The following is an 8,753-nucleotide window of genomic DNA, read 5'->3' on the forward strand; positions in this document are numbered from 1 at the left end:
ATCTCGTCCCGGTGCTTTGCTCCGCCGTGAGCGGGGTTCAACTGCCCTGCGCTGAATGGGGGCTCCCGCTGCCCGCACGCGAGGAAGCGACGCTGGGCTCCCCTCCGAGACCCATCACACTGCCAACTCTGCTCTCGGAGCTCGCAGCACGGTCCGGCGAGGCGGCAGGGACGGGCCTCCTCTCCCCTCGCCTGGGGAGCGCCCGTCGCGGCCCGGGCTCTGCCCCCGCACCGGCGGCACGTCCCACCCGCCGCTCCCCTCCCGGGCGACGAGCGGCCCCGGCGGCGGCTGCACCCGCGGGCCCGGCGCCCGCCCCCCGCCCCGCCCACAGCGGGAGGCCCCGCCCTCCGGCTGCCGCCCGCCGCCCCTCCGCCGCGGGGGTTCGCCGGGCAAATCGGTCTCGCCGGCGCTCTTGACATGTGCCTCCCGCTTCCCGCAACATCCCAGAGGCGCTCCAGACGCAACGATGAAGTACGTGACTGAAGAGCGATAAACTGGCTGCTCTTTGCCGGCGTCCCGAGCTGCCTCCGCGGCTGCTCTTGGGGAGCGCGCCCAGAACTGATTGCTCAGTTGCTGTCGGGCTTCCAAACTCACTATGTTTATTACTTGTTAAAATACATCACGGGAATCCCCCCCTCCCCCCCATTGATTTAGAATACAGTATCATAAAAAGAAAATGTTTCTGTGGATCAGCTGTTTCTCAGGCAAATGTCCCAATTAAAAAATAGAAGTGCTCCACAGTCAAGTCAGTGAAGTCATTACAGTGAGTTACAGTCACAAGCAGAGTTTGATTTTTGCAATAAGTAATGTGAGGGAGCTGTATTTTAATAAATTTGAGGTGCCTTTCTAAAATCTTTGCCTTTTTTTTCCCTGAAATTCCATTAAAAGTCACCATTTTATTCAGCCACAACTTCATTTAATCACTGGGATGGCATGGGAAGTGTGTTTTATGATGCACAGAAAATTTCCTTATATTTTTAATGGTTTCATTCTGTACCAGAATGCAAAGCTGGATACATGAAGATTACTATGGAACAAATTATTTGGAAACATTCACTTAACCAATAACTAAGTCAGAGCAATTTTTAAATGGGTGCTACTATGTAGCTTCCCAGTAACTCCCTGTCTGGCCAAACTGACTGCTGGAGGTTTAAGTGGTTGGGCACTGCCAGCCGCTGCCTCCTGCTTGGAAACCCCATCCTGTGGTTTCCACCAGGAAGTTTCAGTAAAATTCATGGGATGCTGAAGAACACTGAAACTGTATCAAATCAATACTTCCTGTTGGAAATTTTTTTCTTCAGCGCATTTTCAGCCATTCCTACCAATCATATCACAATTTAAATCCTGCAACAGTCCTCTGGTAGGTCTATGACAACTTGCCTGAAGAGCAACTCCTTGCCTTTCTCCCGTAGTCTTTACTGGAAGCCTAAATCCTGCCAGCCTGAATCCTGCCAGCAGGCAGAGCCCGGTCTCCCAGGCAGGTGGAGTCAGCCCCCACCAATCATAAAAGCTTTTATTGTAATAACTATTAAACACCATTCAATCAAATAGTCTAATAATCACTTACGCTTTGCTTTTCTGCCCAAAAGCTCAGTGTGCTTCATGCAGTAAGTAAGCATCATTACTTCTTTTCACATATGGCCTTAAGCCATGTAGTACTGCAGTGAGTTTTATTACCACCTTGCCAGAGTCCCGGCGCAGCGCTGCACCTACCCGGCCGCAGGAAGGCAGGGAAAGGCAATCACGACAGAGGTACCTGAGGGAGCACATCCAGCAGCCTCTCTCTCCGTTCAGCAGCAGAAGTCTTTCAGTCAAATCCCAAGAATGGGTCCTCTGCTGTGAGGCGATTCCACTACTTTGTGCCCTCAGCAGCAGGATTGATTAGAAAACTCCTAATGGATAAACAGAATCAAAACAGAAGAAATTTTTATATCAAATTACTAGTGAAAAATCATATATGAAAAACTTTTACTAAAGTTTTTATTAAAATTGATGTTTAAGAATTTCTTCTGAAATTGCAGCATTGTGAAAATTTAGAACGGCTTGGAATGTAAAAATACCCAGTTCATGTTAAGTGAGTTTTGTTTCTTAGATATAAAAAATAAGTAATAAACATAAAAAGAAAAGGCAAATGCATTTAAACTTAGTTCTATTTTAATAAATCTAAGGTTGTTATTGTAGTAATAGTGTTGCTGAAGTGAAGACAGTTTTAGCTTAAGTGTCCCTCGATTTATAACATTAAACCTTCAGTTCTACTGTATTTACTACCCACCAAATTTGATTTTATATGTAGCAGCTGAGCACTGAAGTGCCGATATCTTTGTATTCAATTAAAGTAAGGAATTAGGAACACAGGCGTGTTTTTCACAGTCTTGAGTTAGAGTAATAACAAGACTCTTTTTATGTTCTCCTCTTCTACTAAAATTATAATGGGGCACTATTGTGCTCTACCCTGACTAGCAAGTACTCTGCGCAAATCATTTTGCTCTTAGGATCATAACAACATTTGAAGTCATTTATTGATTCAATCCTGTCAGCAAAAGGGACTTCCACAGCGCAGAAGCTATCGCCAGCCTGCACTTGTACCCCGAACAGGTGATGAACAGCAGGAATATCGCAGGGAGAAGCTCCTTTTGCAGTTACTGATCCTGCAGCATCTTCCACACCAGAGATTCTCAGTGAAATCGGGGAAAATGTTCAGGTGCTTAAAGTAACGGCTATGTTTTGTTGATGACCGTATTTTTTTTCTGTAAACTGTAACAGTCACTCAGATATTACATTAAGCTGTGTGGCAGGTATGTAACGATGTTTTACACACAGACAAACTGAAATTGGTTGTTTTTATGGAGAAATCCTGTGGCATTTCCACAGCTTTCAACTTCCAAGTCAGATTTTAGTAGAGAAGATTCTCTCTGCTGTAGGATAAGCCAAAACACAGGAACATTTGTTCTGGCAACTCTTTGTCACTTTATCCACATGACTTCATTGCTAAGCCATCCCCTAGGAGTTGGCGGCAGGGAGAAGCTCTGAAGTCCCCTTCCTGGCTCTTAAGCACTTTTCCAGGGAAGCCAGAAGGAGTCTGGAGGGACCATTGGACGAAACCAGCAGAATTCCTCCTGAAGGGACAGTCATCTTTGTGGTTTCTTAGTCCCATTTTCATACTCCACTGTTAGCCCAAATCCTCCTTTGCTATGAAGAGCAAGAGCATCGCTGACCTCAGGAGGTGATGGCGATTAACAGCAGATGAGTATCTGGCGCTTTAAGCAGACACTGGTACTTTCGGGACTGGTAATGGGAGACTGCTTTTGCTGTTGCTGGACCATGTTTTATAGCAACTCATGAAATCCCACAAGCGATTCCAGCACTGTGTAGCTGATGACATTTAAGAACATTTCTCCCTGTAATTTTTTTAAATGACTAGCAACTCTATTATTTGAATAACCGAAATACTTTCTAATGGCTGCTTGAGAAGCCTTTAATTCATACCCTGCTGTTTGGAGTTAATCCATTCAGAAATTAAAACAGTGCAGGTCACCTTTGAAAAGGAGAAAGCTGCAAAAATATCCAATTTTACACATACAAAGCATATGTGATGAGACATTTACTTTGTGTTGGTGTAAAAGAGCTGGAACATACCTGACATGTCACGGTATTTCTACCATATTTAAGCAACCTTCATCTCTGCCCTAAATCCTCTGGCAGAAGTAAGTCCTGTTCAGCACTCTATTCTTAGATTTTTGTCAGTTTTGTTTTTTTTTTTTCTCATTTTTTCTCATTAGACTGACATGCTTTCATAGTCACAGGGGCCAATTTTGCTCCTACTGATAGAAAGGAAATGCTTTTGCAAACGACTCCTGTGAACACGGAGGGCAGTCCTGGCCCTCCGCTCCCGTGGTGGAGCAGGCAGTGCTGCCGCTGCTCCAGCTCCCAGGCAGCGTTCAAGCAAACTCCGGGGCTCAGGGTGCCTCCCCAGGAACCTGAATATGCTGACGGCATGCTGACTGGCTTCTGAAGACTATTATCTTTAGAAAATAGGTGAGGGGCAGAAGCGATTATTGGTTGTAAACAAACAAACAAAAAAGCAAAAGAGAGAGATGCTAAAATGTTCACATCTCTGCTTCCAGCACAGTGACCTTCACTGTGGAGCTTCTGCCTCAGAGTAGCTCATAACAACAGGCTGGCAACTGCCAGCCCGGTTGCCTTTAAAATGTCACTGGTTTAACATCAAATCAAGAGGTATAATTGCATTTTTCCTTCCTTCTCTCCACCCCCTGAATTCCAGTCCTGATCAGGTCCAAACCAAACTGACAGCATATTTGTGTTCCCATAAAAAGTCTGTAAAAGGTCATAAAAGCTGCAATTTCAAACGTCTGGACTATTTTCAATATACACGATGACTTTCCTATTTCCCATCCGCAAGCAGCGGGCTACGCTGTCTTGAAGTTATTCCAGGATCCAGGTGATAGGCAGAAGTCTAACACAGTGTTTGAGAAAGACCTGATTGGTCTTGTATGAGGAAATTCAGGGTTAAAACTGTCAGACTGCGCTTTGGTTTATTCATCCTTTCTCTGGACAAGTGGCATTTCCACCAAAAAGCTTCATTTTTCTTTCTGTGAAACTGATTAAGGTAGAAAGCGTGCTTCTGCATTCTGGCTAGGCATAGTTCTCACTTTATGCAGCGAATGCATTTTTAATTGCCTTTAGTTTCTACTTTATCTAGCTTTCTTATCTGATATTCTTTGTTAAACTATCTAACAGTATGAGACAGTCATGCAGGAACATACAGAAAGAGAAGGCAACATATATTCATAATAATGCAGCAACAGCTCATCTTCTAGTACACCCTGCCTACAATAAAATCAAAAGCAGTCAGAAAATCAGATTACTCCACACTGTAAAATTTATCTGCAATTTAAGGCGGATAGCCCGTTTTAATAAAAGACATGATGCCGGCTGCCTAACACTTAGACAGGAGTATAAGATGGCAAGAGAAGACAACATATAAAAATTGTCATCTGTCAGGTCCATCAGCACGTGGGGTTGCCATTCGTCAGCTCATCCTGCAGCACATCGGAGCTGCTGCACCTCCACTGCTCAGTGCAACCCCTGCATACGAAAAGGGATGTAGTACATTTATTGGGAAGAGCTTGAATGAGGTGCATCACCCAGAGACAGAGTAGCAGACTAAATGCCAACTCAACTCAGTCTTGGGAATTACCAAAAAACCCCTGCTTTGCAGAAGCATACTAAATACCAGGAAGCAGCCAAGCTCCAGCGTTGCCATGAGAAGCTCTGACTCCAAGAGGTGCCAGCAGTGCCTGATGGTATGGAGGTGAGTATTGCTTGCCTCTGAAGTGTCTCTACCTACATACTGTGGTTAATCCCTTTAAGTAACATATTTATGTTTAACTTACACCAGGATCTTTATAAAGTATATTAGATCACGGTCTCATAATATCTTCTATCTTAAAGATAATTATTATAAAATAATATTTTATAGAGTATAAACTAAGACTTGTCCCTCTTCTGGGAAAAAACAAAAAGTACTATACTCATCCTTTGAAAGAGATAAACACATTGACAAAACTCAAAATACTCCACATTTGGGTCTACAAAATAATTTTAACAGTTGTTTACCAACATCCTGATTCATCACATTCTTAAAGCGGTATAATTAATGGGGAATTGAAGCCAAAACATTATTAATAAAGACTGAATAAAGAATTACTACAATGTTACTAAAAAACAGACCGTTAAGTGCAAGAGAGAACATGGCTGAGTTATGCAATACCTTTTGTTTCCCACTGGGCTCACAGAAACTATTAAGGTCTCCCACTCGGAAAACTGACATATATTTGACCTCACAGAACTCCCAGCACCTCATATGGAAAAAAATCCATATAAAACCCCAACAGATCATACAAGATCTGCAGCAACCTCTTAAATGCTTAGGCCTCAGTTCTGCAAGTGCTTCTGTGTGAGCCGCAAGTGCCGTAGCAATCTGCCAGCTCCTAATGTAAAGGGTGAGGAGATGAACCTACTGTGCAAGATTTTAAAGAAGAATACATGTTTTCCGGGTGTAAAACTGGAGAGTTTGCTTTACTTTTTTAAAAAAGCTAAGATTGTTTCTCTTTCCCTTCTTATTCTTTTTATTGCCAGGATCACACCACGCTAGGCTGTCTACTTGTACACAGCTATAAAATCAAAATAATTAGAAATTCAAGTCACAGCTATCCAGTTTTTCAAGAGAGACTCAATGGATGACTGGAGAATTAGTATAATTACTGCAACATCACAGATACTAAGCAAATAAGGTCTGCTTAACTAGAGGTGGCAAAATTAGTTTTATTTGCTTAGAATGCATTGATTTATTTTCCTTTCTTTTTTTTTTCTTTTTTTTCCCTTTTTTTTTTTTTTTTAATAAATACTTGATAAACTATTGGAAGAAAAGACATTGCTGTTAAAAAGCCATCTCTTGCATCCCCCCGGTCAATAGCTGAAACTAAAGCTAGCATGAAAAAATTTTTGATTAAACGTGGTTGCATAAAGTTTCCTGTTTTGGCTGCGAGGTAGCTCACAAACAAGCCACTACGGCAGAGAGGGTACTGCTCTTGCAGAAGAAGTGATGAAGAAAGCTGAGCCAGCCAGACTTCCAGCATCCTCTGCAGCACGATGGTCTCTGTTTCCTGGCCTCACCACAACGATTATCCGGGCACGGGGGGTAACCTTCCTGTGCTCACCTGTGGGCCTTTTGCCAGGACCAATTGTTTTAATAACAGTTTGACATAAAATCCATTTCATTTTATATAGATCTATATTTCTCTATATAGAGAGAGTATATATCTAGATAGTATTCAGAGTTGTTGTGCTTTAAATGATTTACAAGATTTCTACAGTTAATACCTTTATAAATGCCACTTAAGCTGTGAGAGCATAGGGGAATACTCCAAATGGATGCAAGTTACTGCAACTGTCAGCTAGGGATTTAAGTACATAGCATACCAAAGTACTACGTCTTTGAATGAGTGAGACAGCAAGAGAAAAGGTGTTGACCGTGTGAATCTGGCTAGTTGATAAAGCCAAAATCATGACCTGTGTTAAATCAGTGCAATCAGAAAATGTACAGAAACCCCATCTTTCCAATTAATTCTAAAACATAAAAGAACAGAGTGAGAGAAAAAGAAAAGTTCAAGTAGAACAAGAATGTTATGCTATACATAAAATATACACAACATGGAAAATCGTATTAGGCACAAACATCTTGTATTAAACACACCATATCTGGGCTGATGCGCAGAAAGGCTTCTAAGTATTCCATTAATTTTCCTTTACAGCTCAAGACTGTATTTTTATTTTTTAAGGAACTATCTGCAGCTGCTCTCTGCCTAAGCCACAAAAACCTATCCACTTAATAAAAGAATGCAACACAACTCATCGAAGCCAACAGTTTCAAAAAGCATCCATTAATTTTGGATGCTTCTGGTTTTAGATGTCTCCCTTAATGAGCCTGAATGTAAACATGCTCTTAATAATTCTGCCAAAACTAGGCTAATAAGTTGATGTCTTCATTTATCAGCTGAAACACCTGACCTCGTGCTGTACAGTTGAATTAGATGCTCTGACTTAATCATTTATATTACTTTTCCTTATATGAAATACAAAGAAACTTTTCTGGGCCAGATTCCCTATTCTGTTCCCATTCCTCCCATCTACCCTGGCACTGGGAGAAAGCAGCCTGGATGGAGATGCCAGCAGAGCATCTCTACAGGCTGCAGCAGCCTGCCTGAAGGGGGGTCACCTCCACACACCCTTCATCGCACTATGCGCTTGTGGAACGAAGAAGGGAATGTGAAAGGACGTGTATTTTTCGGTTAGCAGATAACCCTTTCATCAATAATGTATCTCTTCTGTCTGTTGGTGAATCAACCCGCTACCCGCTGTTTCAGACTGTTAGAGACTACAGCTCCTAAATTAGAATTGAAATGACTGTTTTGTTCAAGCAGGATCAATTACTTGCTAGTGTTTGTTCGCTGCTCGCTGTAGTTAGAAAGCCGCAGGGCTGACGCACGTGGAGGAGTAAGTGCTGATCTGGGAGGTGACACTGTGGCAGTTTGGCTGTGGCCTGTTGATACATTAACATTTTATGGCCATGGTAGGAGGGACTCGGACTGAAGAAAAATCCACCCAGAAAACTGAACTGCTTATCCCCCCAAAATGAAAGAAACCAGTCAGCGGATATATCAGCAGACGCTGGCAGTCACTTGTGAAGGGCTGTGTCCAGAGCTTGGAAACAGGGACCACTTCAGCAAGTGTCACATGAGTGATGCCTTTCTCGTCTTAACTTCTGGTTGGGAAAGTCAGAGCCCACTCCTGGCCAGGATGAATCTTCTCTTGGGTAATTTTCCTGCAGCCCACAAGCCTAAAGCAATTTTTGCCAAAGGGGAAAGAGTTGCACAGCCCCAAAGTACCAACAACATTTCAAGAATTTATGGGATTTAAGTCACTTGCGTGACACTTGCGTGGTCAACAAATGGCCCGGGAATAGGAGCCTCTCCCCATCCTCCAAAGAGATTGTGGCACCAGAAGACCTGGGGAGATGCTGCCACAAGCGAAGGAAAAAGGATGGGAACTGAAAGGCAGATTGCTCGTGATTCCACATCCTTTGTGTGTAGACTCTGATGTTTTTCTCAGTGTTCTCAGGCAGATGAGTTTAAAAATAACTCTTTCTCACCTCCCTCTTCCCAAGATCTGAA

Source organism: Vanellus vanellus (assembly GCF_965231255.1).
Source record: "Vanellus vanellus genome assembly, chromosome: 12".
In the NCBI taxonomy this organism is placed as follows: Eukaryota; Metazoa; Chordata; class Aves; order Charadriiformes; family Charadriidae; genus Vanellus; species Vanellus vanellus.